The following is a 26,002-nucleotide window of genomic DNA, read 5'->3' as shown; positions in this document are numbered from 1 at the left end:
GATTTTATATTTTAACTGGGCTAAAGGATTGTTATTTCGGAGGTGCCATGTATTTAGCTAGCTGTGAATTTGACAAGCAGTAGTCCCCCCTTATCTGTTTGGGAAGTGTCCTGAGACCCCCAGTAGATGCCTGCAACCACAGATAGTGCTGAAACTTACATATACTATTGTTTTCTATACACACATACTTATGATAACCAAACACATTTGCATTTAAAGTAACCACCTTATGGATTGCCTTTGGCAATCTAAATTGCCAGCATCACTACTCTTGTGCTTTGGGATCTAATAATGATACCATGACAATAAATCTGATAACCAATACAGTTACTGAAGTGACTAAAGTGTGGGAAGCCTACATGGCATGTCTATACTGGACAAAGGGATGATTCGCATCCCAGCTGAAATGGTGCTAGATTTCATCAGGCTACTCGAAATGGCACACATGCAATTTAAAAAGTAAAAGTAGTTTATTTCCGAAATTTTCCATTTAATATTTTTGGACCACAGTTGACCATGATTAAGAAACCACAGAAAGTGAAACCACAGATAAGATGGGATTACAGCACATCATTCTTTTCCTGATTACATTTGGTACCTTTAGTTGTTTCCCCTGGAACCAGCAAGTTTAGGGTTTTAAGATCATTATCGGTGGGAGAGAGAATTTCTAGTAGGTAGGGAAGAAAAGAATTATGTCTACCTGGAAATCTTGGCTCCTGCCCACATTAAGGGCAGAGAGTCTTGGAGGCATAGGAACACAGGCCATAGCAGAGATAGAAGAGATCTGAAAAGATGAATCAGAAGATTTTTAAGCTTTCACTCATTTCAATATTTTGCTAATGATCAGCCATTCTTATAGATGTGCCATAGACATGGCAGGGGTTACCAATACAATACTTTATTTTCTTAAAAGATGCTACTAGGATATTATGTAATATTGAAATTTTCAGTGTTTGAGGGAGGTCACATTTTTTACTTCCCCTGTGAGTTCTCAGGGAAGAAGTAAGTGGAAAGCAAGGTGAAAATGATATTCTTGAATATGCTACTTTTCTCTGAAACCACATAAGAAGCATATAAATTGCTTTTTAATAAGTTGTAGCTATATAGGTGTTGAGAACTGAAAGCATTCTGGCCTTCTGTTTTACTCCGAAGTAATCATATTCCTTTGCCTTAAAACGTTTTTAAAAGAAATCAAATAAAAAAGAATTATACAAAGTATTTTATAATAATTTCAGAGTCTTTTAAGCAAGTCCCAGGAATATTAGCATTTTGATAACTGAATAAGTCAAACACCATATGCTCAATTTCTCCTCACTGGTTTTGAATCTGCTCAATGCTGGATTTATTGACTACCAGTCATTCTTCAATAATTTCAAAAATCATGATGTATAAATAGGAAATATATTAATTTTAACATTCAGACCAGTGAAATTCAATCACATGTGTCGACGTATTCATTTGTAATGTGTAGCCCATACTTTCCTGCCTTCAAAGAACTTAATGTCTATAGGGAAAGTAGACCATGAAGCAAAAAGTTATTCTATAGAGTGGTAGATGTTTGTAGTAGATAAGAGGCATGGCATGAAACCAGACCAAGTAATTGCAGCAAACCTCACAGATGAAATACTTTACACATGAAACAATACAACTGCACACACCGTGCCATTTATGCCTTTCATGCTTTTGTCCCTGCTGTCCCTTTTGCCTGGAATGTTGTTCTTTTTTTTTTCCACTGTCATCTCAGTAACTGCCTTCTTTCCATGAAGTCTGAGTTCAGGTGGCTTTCCTATAATACTCAGGGCCAAAATGCCCACATTTCTTTCTCTGCATGGCTGCATCAGGTTTTAATTATCTGTATATATTTCTGCCTCTCAGGCTAGACCTCTTCACGAGGTTAAGATCTGTTTTGTTCATTTTTTATATATACATAGAAAATGATAAATAGTCCTCAACTAAGACAAAAATGAATGTGAGAATATTTACAATGATATGAGAGTTGAAGAAAACTCAACTCAAACAATTAGCTTGAGACAAAACAAGAGTTTAATAGTTCTTGAAACTCAGAAACACTTCATCCAGGAAAAAAAAAATTATCATTTATATTCAGTCTTTCTGTATTTTTTATCTCTCCCTCTCTCTGCATGTTGACTTTGTTCTCAGGCAAATTTAAATTGCTATGGAATAAAGGATAGTTTCTTCCTCTCTCTCTCTCTCTCTCTTTCTCTTTCTCTTAAAAATTCTTATAAACATCTTATTGTGTTTCAGAGGTTCTAGATGGTTATTATAATTTCCTCCAGTGCCAGAGTAAAAGAAAATAATAATAATGTACCTTTACAACATATCCACACTTGGAAGCAGGAAGTCTGTCAACTCTAAGTATGGAAAACTGTGAAACTGTTGTTTTATTCCTCCCCCCCCCCAGAAAACATTGAGTCTGTGACCAGAATTACAGTATTCTGTCAGAAAGCAATTGTTAAACACATTACATTTTCTTTTCCTCTTCATTATTCATTTAGTTTATTATCACAAAACTAGTAATTATAGCCATTAAGACCAGTCAACAAGCTCCAAGACAATAAATTGGGGGGGGGAATAAGGATTTAATTTGACGTATAATTAGGCATTATCTTAAAAATAAAACTATTAATAATTTAAACTTTTTTTGGTTGAAAAGTACCTAACACTTCCTGTTCCTCTTTTATTACATTATTAAAACATTTACTACTAACAATATTGATCACTTTCTGTACGGTACTGTGAGTGATTAGAGAGATCAAAAGTTTAAAACGAAGGACCCCGAAATTTGAGATAAATGTTTAGTAGGAAAAGGGTTATTTGGTGCCTATTATGGGTCAACTATTGCATGTGAATTAGTGAGCCCAGTCTTATGGAATTTATATTCTAATGCTATAAGACACATTCAAGTTTATATTCATATGGCAATTGGATATGTAGCTGTACCTCAATGGAGATGCTTATGCTTGAGATATGTACTTGAGAGTCATTCATATCATCATCATCCTCCTCCCACTGAGAATTTATGAGACACAAGTCTATTCCCACCTCTTACTACCTCCAGTCTCATTTCCCTGAGTTGACTTCTTTACTAGTTCTATTTTTTTTGTTGTTGTTGTTCTTCTGGTGGTTACCTCCATAATTCTAAATATTATGGTTATTCCTCTTTTCTTAATTTTTCTTCTCAAGACAATATATTTTGAGTCTCTAATAAGAAAGATGAGATTTGAACTCACTTATATTATTCCCTGTAATATGTGATCACCTATTTCTAAATTAAAGACACTGTCTAGGTCATTATGTAGTATTTAAAAAAATGAAAATCACTTTCAAATTCACAAGTATTAAATTGTTCCTCATTGCTTACTGAATTATGCAGCAACACGTGATTTTGAAATTCAATGTGCATTAGCACTTAGGTCAATCATTTACTAGAATTCACCATTACTCCACATAGAAAGTTTCTTCTGCCAATGGTTATTTTGTTGCTTAATCAATGTTTCTACCACTTTGCTTTTTCTCATAATATTCCCTTTTTTTCATTGATCTCCACCTGTTGAGTCCCCACACATTCTTTCATGTCTAGCTCAGATATTATTTCCTTCGACAAACTTAGTATCTCCTAACTGTAAACCAACTCTCTGACTTCTTGATCCTCGTAGACTTTCTTCCACCTTATTTATTTATTTACTTATTAATTTAGTTTAATTAGTTAATTTATTTATGTTGAGACAGGGTTTTGCTCTGTCACCCAGAGTGGAGTGGAGTGGTATGAACACAGCTCACTGCAGCCTTGCCCTTCTTGGCTCAAGCAATCCTCCAACCTCAGCCCCCTGAGTAGCTGAGACTACAGGCACGCACCACTTCACTTGTACATTGAAAAATTTTTGTAGAGACTAGGTCTTGCCATATTGTTCAGTCTGGTCTCAAACTCCTGGGCTCAGACAATCCTCCTGACTTAGCCTCCAAAAGTGCTAGGATTCCACATGTGAGCTACCATGTTCAGCCTTTCCACATTACCTATAACACACATTATATGCTTTTGCTCATAATTATTTCACAATTTAATTTTTATTAATTAAATTGAAAGCTTCTTAGAATCAGGGTCCAGTTCATCTATACAATTTTATTTCCTAGAGTGGCCTGGTGCAATATACTCCACATATTGGTTGATTAATAAATATTATTTTACTATTGAATGAATTTATGCATAAATATTAGGATCTTCCTGACATTAAAAGATGTTCTCAAGTGTTATTTAAGTATATAATATGTTATAATGTAGCTAACCTAAAAATATACATATTGTCAGAAAAATATATTAACGGAGCAGAAAGAGAACTGGTAGTATTTGATAGACAGCTACTGGCTCATAATCACTATTTATATTTGGTGGAATTTAAGAATATCAAGGAAATTAATTAAAACTTGAATGCTTGGGCTTTGATTATCAGAAAAATTGCACTTTCAATAGAGCCTTAAGGGAAAGAAAAAATTTCAGAACAGTTCAATTTATATTTCCAATGTTTAAGTTCCTGGAAGAGGCAACTGTAGGGGATTATTGGTGGAAGAAAAAATTTCACATTTTGATCAGGAACCATATCATTCAATAAGATTTCTCTCACAGGAAGTAAAATAAAAGCACGTTGATCTATATATGTTTGTTATTTTTGATAAGAAAACCCAGAACCCTACATACTACTTCTTTCTCTTATTTTTAACAAGCTATTCTGTAAGGACCATTTTAAGAAAGATAAGTTTTGGAAACCTTTGCAAATGGATAAAAATGAAAATAAAAGAATAAGAAAAGAGAGAAAGACTAAAGCGAGCGAAACACCAAATGAGACCAAAAAAGACAACATGAGCATACATTGCTCTAGTCTATGTTGAAGGACTGGTGTTTCTCCCCATCAAGTCTTCTAGCATTTTCAAACTACCTGGAAATTAATCATTGCAAGATGCCTACTGGAGGCTTTCAAAGCCATGGAGAGTGTTGCAGGAAGGTGGAAGGAAGATAGTGGTATTTTGCAAAGGGTCATGATGTTTATATTTCATTTTTCATCTGGGAAATGTTTCATCAAACTTTATGAAAAGGAAAATTAGTTATATATTTAAAAAAAAAAAAACACTAGATATGTGGGCTAGGTTTCAGAGAAGCCAGTTACTCTCATAAATGCAGGACTAAAATAAACTACTTTTTTCAATCCATGCAGGGAGTATGCTATCACATCATGGTTTCTTTTCACTAGGTCTCCCCTTTGTAAGTCAAAACATGGGGGAACCAATGAGCTTAGAAAGCTGAGCAGTGATGATTCTAGCTCCTCACTTCACCACACGTTGTTGTGCATTGAGTGATTTGGGCCCAATGTAATATTATCCTATATAGAAAACCAAAAAGGTTGTATCACAGGTGGGAATGCCAAAATTCCAACAATTTGCTTTTTCAAGTAAAGGTTATATGTCACTGTAATTAAAAGCAGTTTTGGGGAACTAGGTTTTAGAAGAACTAAAATAACTCTTTGTAACATATTATTTTTAATTGGCTAAAGTTAAAACACGATTTGTTAATTTTACTCACAGGTTTTGATTTAAAATCCAGCTATATCCAGTTTCTAAATAAAAGTGTTAGAGCATATTTTAAAGTAATTTTAAAATTAATAAATTACTATAAAATATGACTTTATTAGGCAAAATTTGTGTCAATCCACAACCACAAGCCACAGGATTGGCACTCTAAGAACTCTAAGAATATGTAAAGGAAAAGATGATGTTAAAGCACAAGTAAACGCATCACTATTTGATTCAACTTGGATGTATAAATAAATCGACAAACACTTCTTATTTTGTATTCTTCATCATTTTTTTCCCATTCGAAGGATAATCACCTTGAGCCTGAAACTTGGGAGTCTTTCTGAATTCCTCCCTTTCCTATGGCTTCTATATTAAATAGGCCTCTTACATTTCATTGCAGTGTCCTAATATCCCTGGAATTCATGTTTCACCATTTCTACTTCTAGTGCTTACTCCAATTCCTCTTTTTCAAATCAAAATGATGAAAATAGTACATTTCCAGTCTTGCTATTTCTAATATTTGTCCAGACCCACTCAGGACCAGCAATTGAATTGTGGTGTCCATATGTGTGAACATAGAATGAAAACAAAAGTTTCAAAACACTGAAATGATGTACATTTAAATGCTATGTGAATAATATGATTTATTCAATTTATGCCATCATCCTTATATTTCTCATACATTACATGTTTTCTAATATAATTACAAATAGTTTTAATTAAGAAAAATATTACTATTGCAAATGAATTATCTAACACTTGAAACTGATCAGGCACTTACTTACTTGTAATTATCCTGAGGCACACAATTACTTACACAAACAGTAAAGACCCCCAATGGGAAATATAAAACCTTTAGATCTGACTTCTTCCAATATTTTGGCTACATTTTGCGAAGGTTAAACACATAACTTACGACACAAACCAAGACAGATTAATAGTGGAAAGAGTTGCTCTTAAGAACTACAATTCAATGGCTGGCCTAAGCTGAGACTGGCCAAATAAATAAAATATATTCCTGATTGGGCTTTTTTCTTCTTCTTTGTTTATCTGTATGAAAGAGGGAGCAAAGAATTATTTTTGCTTTTTGTTTTTCTTCATATTTTACCTTATGTGCATTATTTAAAACCGGAAATAATCTTCTTCTTACTCATTGGGATATCTTTCTCCTTAATTTGTATTCTCCAAAGTCCAAATATATGATATGATACAGATACAAACTTATTTCAAATGACTAGGTGTAATTCTAAATTATTCCAGTAGAATGTAAGCTCGATGTGGGTAAAAATTTTTGCCCAGCTTTCTTTTTATTGAGGGAGTAAATGCTGTGCAGAAGTATAACAAATGTCCACCACAGTTGAAGTTCAGATTTTGAGACGTCTTAAATGTTGTGTATAGGTGAACCAAGACTTCTGCATCATATTATTAAGATTTTTCTAAACCTCAAGTGATGAGCTTTGTCTGGCTACTGACCTTGTGTAGAGCTCTGGTTTCCCTAGGTGCAAATTGAATTGAAGAGCACCTATTTCATTAATAGTGTTAACCATGATGACCTGAAAGTACCTGACATACAATAAACATTCAATAAATATTTGCTGAATGAGATAGATTGATTAAAGGTAAAATGATTGAAAGAGCTTCCATGAGGTTATTATTATTATTTTTTGAGACAGGAACTCCCTGTTACCCAGGCTGAAGTGCAATGGCGCAAGGCAATCATGGCCATAAGGTTGTTTTTAATACTCTCATTTTTGAGAAACAAAACTTTATTTAGTATACTTATTTAAATAGTGTTTTGTAAATATCTATTGTGCAGATTTGTCATAAGTAAAATAATTAGAAAATTTAGAACTAGGGAACAGATTGGAGTTCATATCTTTCAACCTTACAAATTTTATGGACAGGGAACTATAGACCAGGATGTGAATATGGACACAAAGCTTGTTGGTAACTGAATGCTAATTAAAGCTCAGGTCATAATTGTAGAGCTTTCTCCACTCCTTATATGGCCTTTAATTTCTCTTCACTAAAAACAATGTTTGCATCTGAATAAAGTATGGACTTTAATTAATAACATTGTATCAATTGATTATTTAATTATGGCAAATGCACAGTTCTAAAGTAAAATGTAAAGTATAGGAGAAACTCATTGTGGGTGTACGGGAACTCTGTATCATCTTTGCACATTTTTGTACATCTAAAACTTTTCTGAAAAATAAAGTTTATTTTTTTAAATGTCATTTGTATTCAGCCTAAAGATAGGTAAATAGATTCCTAACATAGTCTATAAATACTGCCCTTGTTAAAGAGATGAAAGGGAAGATGAACAGAATCAGTTGTAATCCAAATACATTACTTCCAGTATAGGAACTGAAATTTCTGAACAACTCCTGTGTGCCTTCTGACTGTATCATATTTTATATGTCCTTGTATATTCATAGATATCACTGTGGTATTGGCTTACCCTGCCACAATTGGTTAATTGAAATAGTCACTTACAGAAGATGCTTGTTTTAATATTATGAACCAAAAAGCCATATAATAACCATCAACTAATACCTGCGGCTTCTGTAGTTTTTGTTGACACTTAAGTCCACTTACCTCAAGAATAAATTTTGAGAAGAAGAACACTGTTGACATCATATTTAGATATATGGAGCTATTCTTCACATCAAACGTGACCCAAAACAAAAAACTAGTAGAGTCTTTCTACTGTTACCATCTTAGGCCACCAAAGAAGGCAAAGAAAATGTGTTTAAATATATATACATTCATTTTAAGTTACTGATTGGAGTTTCTACTGGTTTTTGTGGACACACCATTTTAAAACTTACAATAAAGAAATTGAATCAAGGCAACTTCTCACTAAGGTAATCAGCTTTCCCTTTGTAACTCTTTTAATAGGATTTTACTGGTTAAAGTTTTGGAATATTTCTCCATATTTCGTATCCAGGCTCACCCTAATGTTTTTATAACTTTGTGTACATGTCAAAGGTCCTCTGCGGGAATTCTGTGGGAAATATGCAGACTGACCTGCACATAAGGAACAAGGAAAACATCACAGCATGGGATGGTATGGAAGTTAAAATGAAATATTTGCAGTTCTGTGCATGATTCTTTTAAAATCTTCCATAGGAGGTCTGCATTGTGCTGACAGAGGAGTCACATTTTTTGAGTTAGAATGCTGTTTAGAATTAGATACTGTCTGAGCAAATTTCTGCCCAGATTTAGAATCCATTAAATATTGGGTAAAATAACACTGGTATCTGAGACTTCGTCACTTAAATCTTTTTTTTTTTTTTTTTTTTCTGTAACACACCAAACTTAAGGTAGTAGAGATAGATTGTCCCTTCCAATCTCTGTTAACTGATGTCTTAGTAATAAATGGAAGCTAAAATGTGCTGTCAGAGGTAGATGTCAAATCGTCACTGCTGTGTGATTAGCTGCCAACATTATCGCTGATTGTTGCCTTTAACAACAAAAAGAATGTTGATGTGAAGTTATGGGAAGCTCTATTTGCTTAAGTTCTCTGAGATCTATTAAACAGGTCTACTGCTTTAAAAAAAGTTCCACTATAGTTTTTTTAAAGTATTTATTATTTTTAATAATCTAGCCATTATATGTTGTGATGGTTAAGAAAAAAAGTGATTTCAGTGAGAATCATTGAAGAGATCATGAGAGATCAATGCATGTGATATATTGTTTATTGTCTCACATGATTTCTATTAATTTTGTTTTTGAGTTATCAGTTACACTCAGATCTTAAGAACATATTTCAAAAGGAAAGCAGGAGAAATAAATAAAGCAAAGTAAGGGGGAAAAATGGAAGCCCATTACTGCCATCCTAGAGTTAAATGGAATTGTTAAGAACACAAAACAACTTTAAAAGAGATAGTATTAATAGGAATTGTTGCTTTATTTTGACCTGGTGACAATAAGTGTTTATCATTAAAATTAGGTTGCAAAACAGATCACAGTTTGAAAATTCATGCTGGAGTTTCAATAAATGATGTTCACTAACTATTATTTCTACCTCTATTTATATGTATCTAAATGTGGCTCCTCTATCAACACAACACAGAAACTTGCAAATCCATGTTCTAAGATTTATCAGAGTCTATTGAAGTGACAGAGAAATGATACTATCCACTCGTAGCTTTTTCCACTTATTGACTGACTTAAGTACATCCTTTAAGTTTTGCTCTATTCTTCCTTGAAATAGTTATTATTATGATTTCCTTTATTCCAAGGGTCTAATAGATTAAAAAATGTAAAATCAGTAAATTTAAAGATGTTTTTAAAACTAGGGTAAATATTTACTGATGGCTAATTGTTTATATAACAGGCACTTTCTGGCTCTTAGAAATATTTGACAAAAAGTATTTGACATAGAGTAGTGAAGTTTACTAATACACTAATAATAATAATACTAAATTGATAATCCACTAACTTTCTGATTATGGGTGAGTATCAGAATCAGGAGAGATGCACTAATAAAACAAAACAGTCTGAGCACAGTGGCTAATGCCTGTAATCCCAGCACTCTGGCAGGACGAAGCGGGCAGATCACCTGAGGTCAGGAGTTTGATACCAGCCTGGTCAACATGGTGAAACCCCGTCTCTACTAAACTGCAAAAGTTAGCTGGTCATGGTGGCATGCACCTGTAACCCTAGCTACTTGGGAGGCTGAGGCAGGAGAATTGCTTGAACCTGGGAGGCAGAGGTTACAATAAGTCAAATTTGTGCCACTGCACTCTATCTAGCCTGGGTGACAGAGTGGAACTCTGTCTCCAGAAAAACAAAACAAAACAAAAAACCTGGAAAAATACTAACCTTCACAAAGAAAGCTTATATTCCTTGTCTTTAATCCTCTGTGGTACTGTAATGCTGTGATACTCTTTTATTCATATTCTGTCTCTGTTTTTATTTCCCAATCTTATTTTCTTTCAACTTTCAGCACTTACTCCTACTAAGAAATTAAGTTATATTATGCCTTTTCTCAAAATTCATGTTTGAGAACAATTTTCTTAACCCTATGAAGATCCAAGTTGACCATCTCTGAAAATACTTTAAGTATTCAAACTATTGTTGATTAAATAATTATAGGATATATAGTTTTTAGCAGCAACAACAGAAATGTAATTATTCTATAGATGAACTGTTTCAATAGGTTAATGGCACTTGGGAAACTGTAGGTAATGTACTAGCAAACTTTATGTTTTTCACACAAAAATTAATGCAAAGCTTTACTATGTCAAAATGTGCAGGTAAGGATTTAAGACAGAGTTAGGGACAGCTTCCTTAAGTAAATTTATTTAAATCTACAAAGCAAGCAAGTACCTTGAATTTGACTTAAGTAGAGGGCACAAACAAGTACAGACAATTTAGCTTTAATAAATATTGATCACTTTACAAATCAACATTAATATGAATGAGTAAAAATTTTAAATAACATGCTTAGTAAGTCTTGAAAAGAAAACTATAGTAAAATATAAGCCGTTTAAATTATTTCAAATAATAATTAGTTTTGAAATGACAACTGAGTGGATTCTCTTAAAACAAAATCTTTGTCATGTTATTTGTACCAAAAGGCCAAATGTTGAAAAAAGAAAGCCCTTTTTACAACTGAAATTGCCAACTGCCAAGATAGATTGTCATTAAATTTAAAAATCATATTTTTAAAATGTGGCAGGGTGAGTAAAATAAGACAGCAAATGCCATAAGCAAGATGCCACACAAAATTGGAGAAATATTTTCACAAAGAAAAAATGGCTTAAATATAGACATTCAAGTTCTAAAGCAAGCTTTTTTAAAAAAAAATTTAAGTGTGAACATGTATTTGGTAAGCACTTGTAAAAACACTGATATGAAGTAGGAGTAAAACCCAGTGAATAGTTTTCACCACATCTTCAGTGAATAATTTTCTTGTGAATTCTTTTTAGCAATTATTTTTGAAAAAGTAATAAGGAAATAGACATAATAAATTCATGCAAATGCTTGGGATATTCTATTACTCTTAATTAGGAAACTAGATAACAACATGATAGATAAAAGTAAATAAAAAAATCCAAGACATCTTAAGAAATATCAGCATAAGATTTCAAAAAGTTTCATAGAATTTGGAATTTTTATAAATTACTATTATGCTTGAAGAATGACAGCTTGCCAACATGTTCCTACAACTACAAGATATTCTCCAGAAAATTTTCTAGGCACATAACTCTCTAGAGCTATGCTGTTCATAGTGGTACTCATTGGTCACATGTGGGTATTTAAATTTTAATTTACTACATTAAATTAAAAAATCAGTTCCTCTATTGCACTAGCCACATTTCACATGCTCAATAGCCACATGTTGCCAGTAGCTATTGAATTGGACAGCTCATATATAGAACATGGCCATCATATCAACATGCTCTATTGAACAATCCTATGCTAGACAACTAGTGATACTCATTTCAAGCATATAGCATATGTAAAAATTTCCAACATCATAGATTACTCATCTTCTATAGTGGTCTGCGGGAAAAAAGCAATTTTATTGTTTATTAAGAAGGGAATTATGACTGACTGAGCTAAGAGGTTTCTGAGAAACTATTTTAAAACGTGTGTAGGAGAGCAAGCACACATCATTTATTGAAACTGGAATGTGAACATGCATGCACTGTTCACCTAAACACAATTTTTAAAAAGTGATTATATTAAAATGAATGATTCCATCTAATAAGAAATAAAATACTGATCTTAGAAACCAAAGGAAAGTAGAGGTGAATACAGAGATACAAAGTGGAAATTCATTGATAAGCTCTAAAATTGTCTTAAATAAATAAATAAATAAAACATAAACCTTCAAAGCACATTTGAATAATGTGACATATTTAGGGTAATTTATTCTAATCAATCTGAAATGATAATGTGTTCTAAAATATTAAATAGTTTTTTGAGTCATTTTCTCTCCTGAGGAGAAAAGTTTAATATTTCACATAAAGTCCAGAAAGACGACCAGTCCCATACTCTTTCAGTGAGTGTTGCACTAAAAGAATCAAAATCTAAAATGCACTTTAAATTCGTGTAACACATATGGAGTGTTTCTGTAACCTATAGAAAGCCTGCAACGTTAGATAAACTATAGCTCCTCTTGCAGTTCTCTTTTTCTTGCAACCAGGAGTGAATGAATTCTCTGATTAGCTGATATACTTTTACCAAGGATACTGAGATACATAAAAAATGTGATTATAGACTTGATCCATCCACCATCCTCAGATGCAGATAGAAAATTTTTCAGAAAATTCCAGGTATCCAAAGACAACCTAAAGCTATCCTTGGGATTCTCTCACATTACACAGTATAGAAGATAAGCCTCATTTTAAAAGATAATACAGGAAATTATAAAATTTATGTCATTGAGAGAATAGCTATATTATTAGCATCAACTTTGATAAAAGGTAGATGTTCCTTATGAACTAGTATGACTTTAATTTGGTTTGCTCTTTTGCTGGGTACAGAAGTGTTCATATTTTGTTTACAGTAATATTCTGTATTAAAGTGCTTAAATAAAATGTTAAATATAAATTATACCCATGAATTATATAAAGTAGACGTTTTTATTGGTATATGTTTATTTAAATTTCAAGTTTATGCTCTTTATTTATTACAAAGTTTATCCATGAGAATCTTTTCATGAGCCCAAAATGTTATAATCGAATATTTGGGATACCAATGTTTTAAATTATAATTTTTAATAAAGAATAATCTACGTTAAATCTGAGGATATATTTTAATTATTTTTTAAGTTATTTTCTTTCTATTTGTCATTTGGTTAGCCTGCCTTTTTTAGAATAGATAGAAAATTTTAATTTGCACAGATAAGTAATTGCCAGAATAGTTTCTATTTTTAAACAACCTATCATGCAATCTGAGGACACTGTTTAATTTCCCTAGTCCAGAAGTTTGAATAAATAACAATACAGTTTTTTTAAATGCAATTACCAATGCTATATAAAGACTACTCTCATTTTTTTAAGTAAATACATTTTTTTATCCAAAGAAATTCACATGTTGTGATTACTTTCTGTTGCTCATCAAGGACAGCTCAGTTCCTCTAATTGAACCAAGATTTATTTTTATGATAGCCCTATATAAAGGAATTGATGCTTAATTCACAGTTATCCTGTCATTTCACAAATTTTTTTTTTTTTTTTTTTTTTGGTCTGGGCTTCTCTTACCTTCACTTGAATATGGACATGTTGACACCAACTTTAAAAATTCCCCATACAAAGAATCTTTTCAATCTAATTTCTTAGACAATTTACTTTAGGATCATTTTTTAGAGTATATGGGTCTGCCTGCTTCTCAATTTCTGACACCCCTCCTAAATATGAATGGGTTCAAATCATATTCTTAAGTTATATGCAATAAGAGTATAGATGTGTTGGATATGCCAATACCAAAGTCAAAAGCAAATGTATTACTTGGCCTTTCATACTTTTAGCAACTCTTTCTGGTATTATACTTCCTCCCCACAGCTCTAATATTCCTATGAGTAAAGCAAAATCACAGAGTTACACTAGATGTTTTCAGATGGTGTGGCTACAGAAAAAACCCTATCATGTTAGACCTCAACTAACTCTCATTTTTTTTAGCACAATAACATGAATAAAACATTGAACATTTCCAATAAGAACTAAAACAGTCAATAATGAATTATTTTCATAAGATATTTTGCCCCATATTCAACTATTATTGTCTGATTATTACAAAGATCACATTTTATATCAGGCATATGTAACTTAGCTCTCTTGATTACATGTGCAATAGTTATACCCATTTTTACATTTACTCAGGTTCAACTGATATGACAAAATAAAGAATAGTCAGTGGAAAGCTGTAAACTACTCCTAAACATAAAAACATTTGTACCAGTTGCAGTGACCATAAAGGAATATATGTATATGTAAATATATATGTGTGAGTAATCTCACATTAATATTAAGAACTTTGTACTCATTAAAAGCCATTCCTAGAAAAAGTAAAAACACAAGCCACATAGTGGAAAGAGATGTGTAACAGAGAAAGGGCTCAAATCCAAAATATATTGAAAAGGTACCCTAGAACATAAAGTATAATAAAAAAAAAAGAAAAAGAAAAGACAAAGAGCCATTGCACAATGTCATGCCTGTAATCCCTGTTACATGAGAGAATGAGAAGTGAGGATCACTTGAGTCCAGGAGTTCAAGATCAGCCTGGACTCCAATCTTTAAAAACAATTTTTTAAAAATTAGCCATGTACGGTGTTTTGCACCTGTATTCTCAGAGCTAGTCAGGAGGTTGAGGTGAAAGAACAACTTAAGCCCAGGAGTTTAAGACTGCAGTGAGCTGGGATTACATCACTGAAGTCTAGCCTGAGCAACCGAACAAGACCCCATCTGTTAAAAAAAATAATAATAGTAAATAAAAACAACAAAGAATCCAGTAAATTATGAACTAAATACTTGAGCAAGCATTTCACAATCTAGGGTGTCTACATGTTCAACAAAGATATGAAAATTGCTCAATATTATTAACTATCAGGGAAATGCCAATTAAAATACAAATGAGATGTTCTTTTACACCCACCACAATAATTAAAATTTAAAAGTAACTACATTTTAAGATTTGAAGAAGATGCAGAGTAATGGAAAATCTTATACATTGCTGGTGGGAGCATAAGATGATATAATCTTTTGGAAAGCATTTTTGGCATTGTCTACTAAAGCTAAACATATTCTTACTGTATGATCCAGCAAGTGCACACCTAGAAATATATCCAAAAGAATTGTGTGATTACACACACAACAGTATATAAATAGGAATATGCAGAAGAGAATTTTACAATAGTCAATACTAGCAAGTGACCTAAATATCTAACCAATGAGAATGAGCACTGAAATCGTGAAATATTTACAGAATGGATAACGAGGAGTTAATAAACTCTATGCAACACGAATAAATGCCACATCAAGCATTTAGTGCAAAAAACAAAATAGTCTTATACATTGTAGATTTCTTTTAAAATGAAGTCTGAAAATGGAAATTTAATTCTCATGTTTAAGAATATATAACTTTAGAACGACACGACAAAGAATATCAAACAAATGATTCTCATAAAAGACAAGATATTGGTTATATTTGGTGGAGTAGATGGGGAAGTAATTAAAGAGAACAGAATGAGAACTTTGAGGCTGCTAGCAATATTCTATGTCATCATCTGGGTCAAGACACGTTCACTTTCTGATAATTCATAAACTTACATTTTTTTATTTTGTATACCTATCTGTACATGTGTTACTTTTTATTTTTTACAATAAAATAAGTGTTAAAATGCAACATAATTCAGATCACTCACTGAGGAGATGCACTCCATGTCTATCTGGGTCACTTACTGTGGGCTGTCAGCCTAGAGATTTGGCAGTAGTTACCAAAAAGGTCAGATTTTAATCATACTCTAGCTTTTGTTTGTTTATAAGACTAAATTAATAAATGAAAGTTATATTCCAGAGTGTGTAACAAAGATCAAAGTTAAGGATGCCAAATTCAGTCACTGAGATAAACACAACCTGAGAGAAGCTGACTTTGGAAAGAAGCAGAATGTGACAGTAAATGCTGGAAGTAACTCCACATGCATTTTTACTAATCACTGATCAACCATGCTGTTTGAGATCTGGCCAACCTCAGGGTAAAAAAATAACAAATTATAAATCAATGCTGTATCATATGGACCCTATTAAATATTTGACCATGGGTTTTCACAAGTTATGTAAAAAGATAATCTTGTCTATTTCTGTCAGTTCTTTGAAGGTCCCCAAAAGAAATGTGTACAACAAGCTCAATACCAAACCTACACGATCTTATTTTTATAACTCTTTGCCACCAAAGCCCAAAATGATCCTTTTTTTGAGCTAGGTTGATGGGGCACTTTTTTGTCTAGGTTATGGGCAGGCTTAAAAACACTATCTCCACTTTTTCATAGCCCACATCTATTCTAAGACAGATGGTAAGAAACAGCTCAAATAAAAACATACCCATATGTGTAAGAAAAGGCAGGAGCACTTTCCCTAATGCTTAGTGAGTCATTGGTCTTTCATATGCTATCTCATTTATGTATTACAGAAATCCAATAAGGAAAGTATTATAGTTTTACAAATAGGGAAAGTAACAGTCAAAGAGGCCAAGTAAATTTCATGAGGTCATGTAAGGTAATGAAAGAAGCTAGGATTTTAATCAGGAACTTACTGACTCCTGAACAAATATTTTTCCAGCTAAACCACACTGACTTAGAGTCCTTCCATGTACCAGCCTCCACATAAAAAACTTGGAGAATTTTAGATTACCATTTATTTTAAAAAATAGATAAATAAGAGTAAAAAAACAAAAACAGAAAAAGGAAAGGCATTTATAAGAATGATAAAAGTTTTCAAGAGGATATAATATATTCTTCTGTGAGATAAGATTATAAAAGATGTTTTCCTTGCAAATATAAATATTAGATGAAAAATGGGTTAAACTAATAAGATAACATAAGCTCTAGATATGATTATTTATCTATACAGAATTTTGTGATTTACATAGACTCATACATAAAATCCAAGAATGCTCTCATAAGTATTTGTTACTATCTATAAAAGAGTCCATTTAAAATAAGCCAGATGGAGGATCCCTAGTCAGTAGGTGGGAAGCTTACAGATTTCTACATCACCACGTATTATGCATAATAAAAGGTAAAGTTAAATATCTGTTTGATAGACAAAAGCAGGTCTTAATGACACTGTGGTATCATCCTAAATTTGCCGTTGTGTAATATATTCTGACCAAAATTCCAAAACAAACAAAAAAAATAGAATCATAGAAAGTATAGATAACTCTCCTAGCCAGTATGGCAAATATTCCATACTGAGGTATTCATTGTACAGTTGTCACTGCATGAATCATTTGGATTTTTTCTTTTCAATTCTTTTACTTCACTCATTATAAGAGAAATGTATAAATTTCTACTACAAAGGTAGAGACTAACCATTTAGATCTGCATTCCAAATTACTATGATGAATAAAAGTGTTTAATAATTGTAATAACTTTGTAACCCCTTGACAATCTTACAGATAATTATTATTTTAGACTATAAATACTACCTCCAAAAAGGCAAACTGTCATCTACTTTGAATCATGTAATTGTCAGTCTTCTGTTCAAAATTCTAAACCATAGCAACAGAAATTTACTTACCATTTTAAGGAATGCAGGTACGAAACTAGAGAATAATTAGCTACGAGACCAACCGGCAGAAATTTAAGGATCTTTAAACATTTCACACGAATTTTGTTTTTAGTTTACTTGTATTTATTTAGAAGACTATATATTTAATATATATACACATTATTTATATGTGTGTATTATATATACAAATATATATTCCATATATATATATGTGTGTGATATTCTAATTATAGTTAAATATGTTTCATATATGTATAAGTTGAATATATGTATTTATTACACACATATATAAACATACATGCATATCTCATATATACATTTATATGAAGAAAATGTAGCAATCTATGGTCATTGCTTTTACAATTGTTAGGGATGAAACAGTTCCTGTAAATATCTTGTTTTAGAGAGCTAAATCACATTATGTGAAAGACAAATCAATAAACCTGTTTCCAGGGGAAATAATTGAAGATTTGATTTACTTTAGATCTATGTTCAGCAGTTCAGCAGCACCTCAGTATTACTTTGATCCATAAGACTTTTCAGAATAACTTCTACATGATGAAAACTGCCAATAGATAAATTTCCTTATATTATTAGCATTTTGTAATATTATTTATAAAGGGGACCCTAAAGACGAATCCAAGTGAAGTTTAAAAATTATATTCAAGGGAAAATACTCTGAACTATTCTAAATTTGAACTGAATGATATCGTAGTAATATAAAGAATCTAAGTCTTTCCGTTGTAATTTTAATTTTAGATTCGGAAAGAACATGTGCAGGTTTGCTTTAAGGTCATATTCTGTGATTCTGAGGTTTGGGCTTCTATTGATCCCATCACACAGATAATGAACATAGCACCCATTAGGAAGTTTTTTTAGCCTTTGTCACCTCCCTCCTGCCTTGGTTTTGAAGTCCTTGGCGTTTATTGTTTCCATCTTTATGTAACGTGTACTCAAAATTTAGCTCCCACTTTGTATTAGGCCATTCTCATAGCATTATACAAAATACCCTAAACTGGGTAATTATTAAGGAAAGTGGTTTATTTGGCTTATGATTCTGCAAGCTGTACAGGAAGCATGACAGTATCTGCTTCTGGGGAGGCCTCAAAGAGCCTTGACTCATTGTGGAAAGCAAAGAGAGAGCAGGCAGTTCACATGACGAAAACAAGAGCAAGGTGGGGGAAGTGCTACATGCTTTAAACAACCAGATCTGTGAGAACTCACTCACTATCACAAGAACAGAACCAAGGGAATGGTGCTAAACCATGTATGAAGGATCCACCCCCATGATCCAATCGCCTCCCCCCAAGCCCCACCTCCAACATTAGGATTGCAATTCACCATGCGATTTGGATGGAGACACGAGTCCAAATCCCATCACATTTATAAGTGAGAACATGCAGTATTTGCTTTCCTGTTTCTGCATTAATTAACTTAGGATAATGGCCTCCAACTGCCTCCATGTTGCTGCAAAGGACATGAAGAAATCTAATTTTTTCAAGACATTTTATAGTATATATTTCTTGCTCAAAAGCAAGACTTTTGTGAAAGATTGAATACTAGATTCTGTTCATAAATCAACATATAGATTTGATAATATACTTCAGGGGACAATTATGAAAGTATCAGGGAAAACATCCTGGTGATTTAGATAGCATATAGAACCAACCCTGTTAGTATAATGTATTCTGCTAAAACACAAACAAGAATAAAACACATCACACTCGTTGTTATCTTTTTTTTAATTTTCTCTCCTTTTTTTTTTTTTTTTTTTTTTTTTTTTTTTTTTTTTTTTTTTTTTTTTTTTTTTTTGAGACTGGGTCTCGCTCTGTCGCCCGGGCTGGAGTGCAGTGGCGCGATCTCGGCTCACTGCAACCTCCGCCTCCCGGGTTCACGCCATTCTCTTGCCTCAGCCTCCCTAGTGGCTGGGACTACAGGCGCCCGCCACCACACCCGGCTAATTTTTTTGCACTTTTAAGTAGAGACGGGGTTTCACCGTGTCAGGCAGGATGGTCTCAATCTCCTGACCTCCCGATCCGCCTGCCTTGGCCTCCCAAAGCTCTCGGATTACAGGCCTGAGCCACCGCGCCTGGCCCTAGTTATTATCTTAACATGTTAAATACTGATGATTTGATTGATTCTTAGAATTGTGTTTTTTTGACAATTAAACACTCAGAATATGTAGCTTTGTATTAAAGCCAAGGCTTTGCTGAGACCTGAGATAAGAGGTAAATGCTACTAGGAGAGGTGAAGGTGAACATTTCCAAATTGTGTTCTGAGAACCATTTGTCTAATTCTCAAATTCTTCACTGGAATCCTGGCTGAAAAATCTAAAAGTAAACAATGATCTCAGCAAATATACTGACAACAACACACAGAAGTTATTGCTGCAATTGCACATGCGTGAGATATGCATAAAAGAAGGTTATCGTGTAGATTCTGTTCAAGAAAGTTCCTTGGTAGTGGTGAGAAGAACTGAAAGTGGACAGCTGGATTCCTGGGAAGGCATGGAAGTCATAAAGCCAGATATGAGCATTTTAAATCCAGTAAAAATATTTCAGTCATCCAAAAATGACTAGTGATTATGAATACAGAAGGGTGGCTGTTACTTGAATTTAGATCTTTGAAATGAAAATGGCTATAAGGAAAAAAATAAAAGATTTCTGTAAAATCTTGGATCACAAGCAGAACTGCTTTGGGACCCTCTAGTGGGATGTGACATTAAGGGGATTAAAGCTTTCTTCTTTTCCTTGCTATACTTCCTTTGATATAGTTGTCACACTATGTTGGCAACACAAGTGCTTTGGTGGCAGCTACAAGGGATAGGCAGAAGCAGGTCCATAGGACATAGATGGATATTCCTGGAAGAGCAGTGAAAGCTTCCCTGCACTTGGTTACAAAGTTACAGCTATTTGGTGAAAAAATTGAACTGTCTGACAAAGCATCAGCGGTATGCAAGTAGACGTGAATGCCCTGAAGAGAAGAAATCAGCAGGCCTAATCAGGACAACTTTGAGGACTCATAAAAGACTAGGAGAAGCTGCAATGTTCAATGGAACAGGAGTGGAGCTAGAAAGAAAAAAAAAAACTAAAGCAATGGTAAAACTATAATGACCCCAGTGGAGATGGTTAGGCTTGGTCAAGCAAGTGCATACACTGTGGAACAGCATACACAAATATCAACTCATGAAAATAGAAAGTGGCTCCAGCAGAGAAACAGCAGCCCCAACAGAAGTAAGTATAAATCATGAGCATATGTAGAAATCAGGTCACTCCCCAGAGTTCTGAATGCTTGGTAGGCAAGGGGATGGGTGGTAGGGCGGGCAATGGAAACAGTTCCTACATTTTGCAGGTTGCAGTACATATTTTGAGTTATGCTAATATAAATAAGTTACATCCACAAGCAGGCAGAAACTAGGGAAAAAATAATATGTCAACATTTAAACTATTGAAAAAATAATTTCTTCCACTTTTATCTGAATTTTATTTAAATAAGAAAAACCCTAGACCAAAGTAGACCAAGGTTATTTTTCAATGAACTAGGTTCTCTCAAGCTATAATAAGAAATTATATGAAAATTTAGATGATACTGCTAGCCTTCAAAATGTATTGTTTTAAGAACTGGAGAGTATTGATAGATGTTTAACAGTTTACATGTGCTCCTAATTATTGGATATTAAAGTCATTTTCAAATTTTTACTGTTTTGAATAATTCCATAATAAACATATTTATGTCTAAGACTTTATCTGCCCCCCACAAAGGAAAATTTCCTTGTGTTAGAACCCAGGAAGTAAAATTGCTTAAGGCACTTAAATATGGCTAAATTATTTTAAAAATTGGTTATTCAAACTGCACTTCTACCAGCAAAGTAAGAAAATACATATTTTACCTCTTTTGTACCAATATGAAGTGTTCTTCATTTTTTCCTAAATTATAAAGAAAAAAATGCATGCTTCTTTCACTGATGGCTTAATTGACACTTCTTTGTATACATACATACATACATACATTAGTTATAAAAATATTATACTTCAAGTTAGTTATTTGTAGTTAGGGTGACTTTAGTGATATCTTCACTATCTGTAAGAACTTTGATGTTACAAATTTGTATGATTTGTTGTTAATTATCTACTTATATTTGCAAAGAATAATTTCCAAATATATTAATTTTATTGCATATTAAAAACATTGACATTTTCTATTGCATTGTACTTAAATATACTTTTTATTTGTGTTTCTCCTCATTATATCTGAACTTTGAATATTTGATTTTTACCACTCCCACCCAGATTTAATAAATATTCATTATTGTTTTCTTCTGTTTTTATAAATAAGCAAACATTCAGCATACTGAAATGTGTTTGATGTAAGGTGTAAAGTAAAAGGCTTATTGATTTTTTTTGACAAATTGCAAAGCAGTCGTTTCAATTTGATTTTTTGGATGATATATCCCTTCCCTTCTGATCTGTTAGGTCTCCATACACATATTTTTAACAGTTATTATTGATCAAACCAGATGAGAATTTTACCCAATATATTTGTTAATTATATACTGCATGTGAGATACTATAACAGTACAGGATATACATTGCCACTTTGATCAATGAGTAGAGATAGCCTTTATTTGTCACATAGTATTCTTATATTAATGTGTATATCTTTATTTAAAGCCCATTGATGTGGAGTAACATGACAGTAATGTTAGTTTCATATTTACTGGTATGTAAACCATTATTATACATTTTCATAATATTTTCTAATTCTGGCAAAACTTTACGTAACATACAAAAAGTATTCTCAATTTACCTTATAAGTTCAGGAACTTAATTTATCATTTCGTGGACACAATATATATACAGCAGGTGACTTATATATGACTAAGTGAATGAAATTAAAATTTAGAATCAGACAGATTTGCATTGAAATTCTGGTCTGGTAATTTATTGGTCTTTAAAAAATTATTTAACTTATCCAGTCTTAAATTTTGTTTTATATCTGTCCATAAAAATGCTACAATTTTAAGTGACAAAAAAGGAATGCCTAGCATTGACCATGACATATAGTAGGCCAAAAGTTACATGTTTAATGGTTTGTGGCATGAAATTACTTTCTAATATTTTTACACCATACTTTAATCACCTAGCAACTACATGTAATTAAAGATGCAGGCTAGCATTTTCTTCAGAGGAGAGGATTAAAGGGTTATCAACTATGCTAAACTATTCTGGTCCTGACTGGGGAAAGCTAAGGAATGAAAATGATGTTATACCTTATAATAACAGTACAGCCAGGAATAGAGAAAATATGGTTCCAATAAGAGGAACACATAAAAATAGTGTAGAAAATAACACTTTGGTTGAACCCAAACTTCAAAGGAAGGCTTGAGCAAAAAGCTCAACTAAGTTCATAGTAGCTTTACATTTATTATTATAAATAATAATTTGTTAAATCCCCAAGTTAAAATGGAAGCATCCATTAGTCTCTGTTAAATTTTTATTTTATAGGACAGCACAGACATGCACAAGAAACTGAAAACCCATGACAACATTTAAAACCATGTTATATCAGAATCTGGGGGAGTGGAGGAGTAAGGTGGCAAACGTCCACTAAAATAAAAGATCTTACATTTATGGAGAGAATTACAATGTGTAACTGAGAAACTAAAAAAACCAAATTGTTTTGAACAAATGCCAAACTCTCCACAATGTAAACTGATTCTAATAAAAGGTATCAATGAGTGAGACTCTAGCATAGATAGTAATTCAAGAACCAGTAGCATCACAGACTAGAAAAGAAATGGAGTTAATTTCTTAAAATAATTTCATACAAGTCTAATGATTTCCTATAAAATTCAAAATCAAAATCAGATGGAAATAGAAATATTTGTAAAATATCTGAGTGAGTGAGGAAATTCAAGCTTAAAATCAAAGGCATATATTGAAATTAAAATATTTTATTTATTGGACTGTGTAGTAGTAAGTAAAAAATGGGAAAAGTTTTATAATAAATGTATTTTAGAATATTGTAATTAGTGCTCCAGTTCATTAATTTACACTTCTAACGATCAATTACTGGGTTCACAGATGGGTCAGATGCTGGTCTAGATTTATCATGTATGTAGTGTTGAAAAATACACACACATCCATGTATTCGCAGATGTTAAAATCTTTCAGGGATAGGAGAGTAAATGTTACACAAGAAGATATCAAAGTTAAAATTTGATAGGTACTTCTAAGCAGAAGTACAGGAAACATTTTAAGAAAACTTGACAGGAAAAATTTGAGGGAACAAGTGACATGTTTAAAGTGAGCCCTTAAGGATATTTGTAAGTGAAAGGGGCAAAGAGAAACATTCCAAAAAGAAGGAGCAAACCAAAATGTCCTGAGTCTGAGGAAATTTCAGTTATTTGAATGACTGAAATAAATTTCCAACACAGCCCCTGCATGTTGTCTCTTGGAATACTACTATGAAAACCCTGAACTAGAAATAACTCACTTCTAGGAATATTCAGACTACCTGCTAGAGAGACCTTGGGAGGAGACTCTGAGTCTCCATAGACAGGGACCAGGCCCAGCTGAGGCCAATCTTCCAATTGTTCTTGCCAAAATACTACATATGTAAGTAAATCTTAGGCCCTCCAGACCAGGCTAGCTAACACCTAAATGTCACCAAGCGATTGCAGTAATTATCAGGTAAAGTAGGAGAATCACTAGGGTTATTCCTACCCAAATTCCTGACCCACAAAATTATGAGGTTAAAAAATTGCCTGTTGTTTGAGATGAATAATTCATTTGAGGCATTCTTGTAGTTAGGGAAATATATTACCCACTTCCAAAGATAAGGGTCTAATAATTATTTACAGGTATGTTTCCAGGTTTTAGTAAAATATCTCTTCACCTGTGCCATATAGAACTGGGAGAAAATATCAATTTGCATTTAAAGTCCTGAAACTACAAGAGTGAAGGACAGTGATATTGCATTTTGCTTTCTGAAAGTTAAAGTTTAGGAAAATAGTTCATAGGAAGACCAGGAGGCTCTCAATCCCTTGGTAAGAGAGCTCCTCAAGATCCCCAAGTGGAAAGCCTCTGAAGGGAATGGAAAGTCTGAACTGTGTCCAAGTTTAAATCAAAGGTCCTAACAGTTGGTAAGGGTGGGTTGATTGTAGTACCATGCATAAGGGAAGCTGGAAACCTGATAGGAACCATTCTTTAGGCCACAATGCCATATTTTGGGCAACCATGGTCTAAGAAGTGAAGGATCATCTAAAATAGATGGGAGCCTGAAAGCTAAAACAAGGCATCATTACATCACTAACAAGAAGCTGGACCAGCAAGGGTATTACCACATCAATGGGCATGCATAGGAGTTCAACAATGATATCACATCGCATTCGTTCCTTCATTTTGCAAATATGTATTCGGTGCCTATTATGTGCCAGTCTCATAAGTGCATGAACTAAAATCTTAAGCAGCAATCCCTGCTCTTAGAATAAACAGTTTAAGTAGGAAATAAAAGTTACTGCTCTGACTGATTCATGAAGTATTCTAGTGTGAAAACAGGATTGGCCCTGGAAGACTTGAATAATATGGGATTTGAGATAATTTTAGAGATTTCAAAAGATAATTACAAATACAGTCATAAACATAAATGCATCAAGAAACTTAAAAATTTAATATTTTTGACAAAAAGTAGGAATTAATTAAGAATTTATCATGGGAATATATAATTTTCTAAGTATAGGAAAGCTATGCATTGAGAAATTTATCCTGATATAATTTAAAGTAGTTGTAGAAACAAACAAAAATTGAAACCACTCTGACCTCCACTATAATGAAATTGTTAAGTAATCTCTATTTTAGGATCATAAATTAAATGCTATTTACTGAAAGTCATAAGTGAGAACAGAGTAAATATATGTTAAGTGAAGAAACGAAATTCAAATGGTAATTATATACCATCATTTTAACTTAGAAAAAAAAATGCATAGATAAAAATCACACTAATTGTGAAATCACACCAAAACTTTGAAAATTTAAAACTTTTTTGAAAAAAATGATGTATTTTTAATTTCAAAATCATTTATATCTAGTGTTTTAAAATTACTTTATACATATCATGCATGTTATCTTATTTGAAAACATGCTGGAATCTTCTTTATGTATAAGTTC

This window comes from Macaca thibetana, chromosome 4 (genome assembly GCF_024542745.1).
Source record: "Macaca thibetana thibetana isolate TM-01 chromosome 4, ASM2454274v1, whole genome shotgun sequence".
Classification (NCBI taxonomy): domain Eukaryota; kingdom Metazoa; phylum Chordata; class Mammalia; order Primates; family Cercopithecidae; genus Macaca; species Macaca thibetana.
This window is presented reverse-complemented; position numbering follows the sequence as displayed.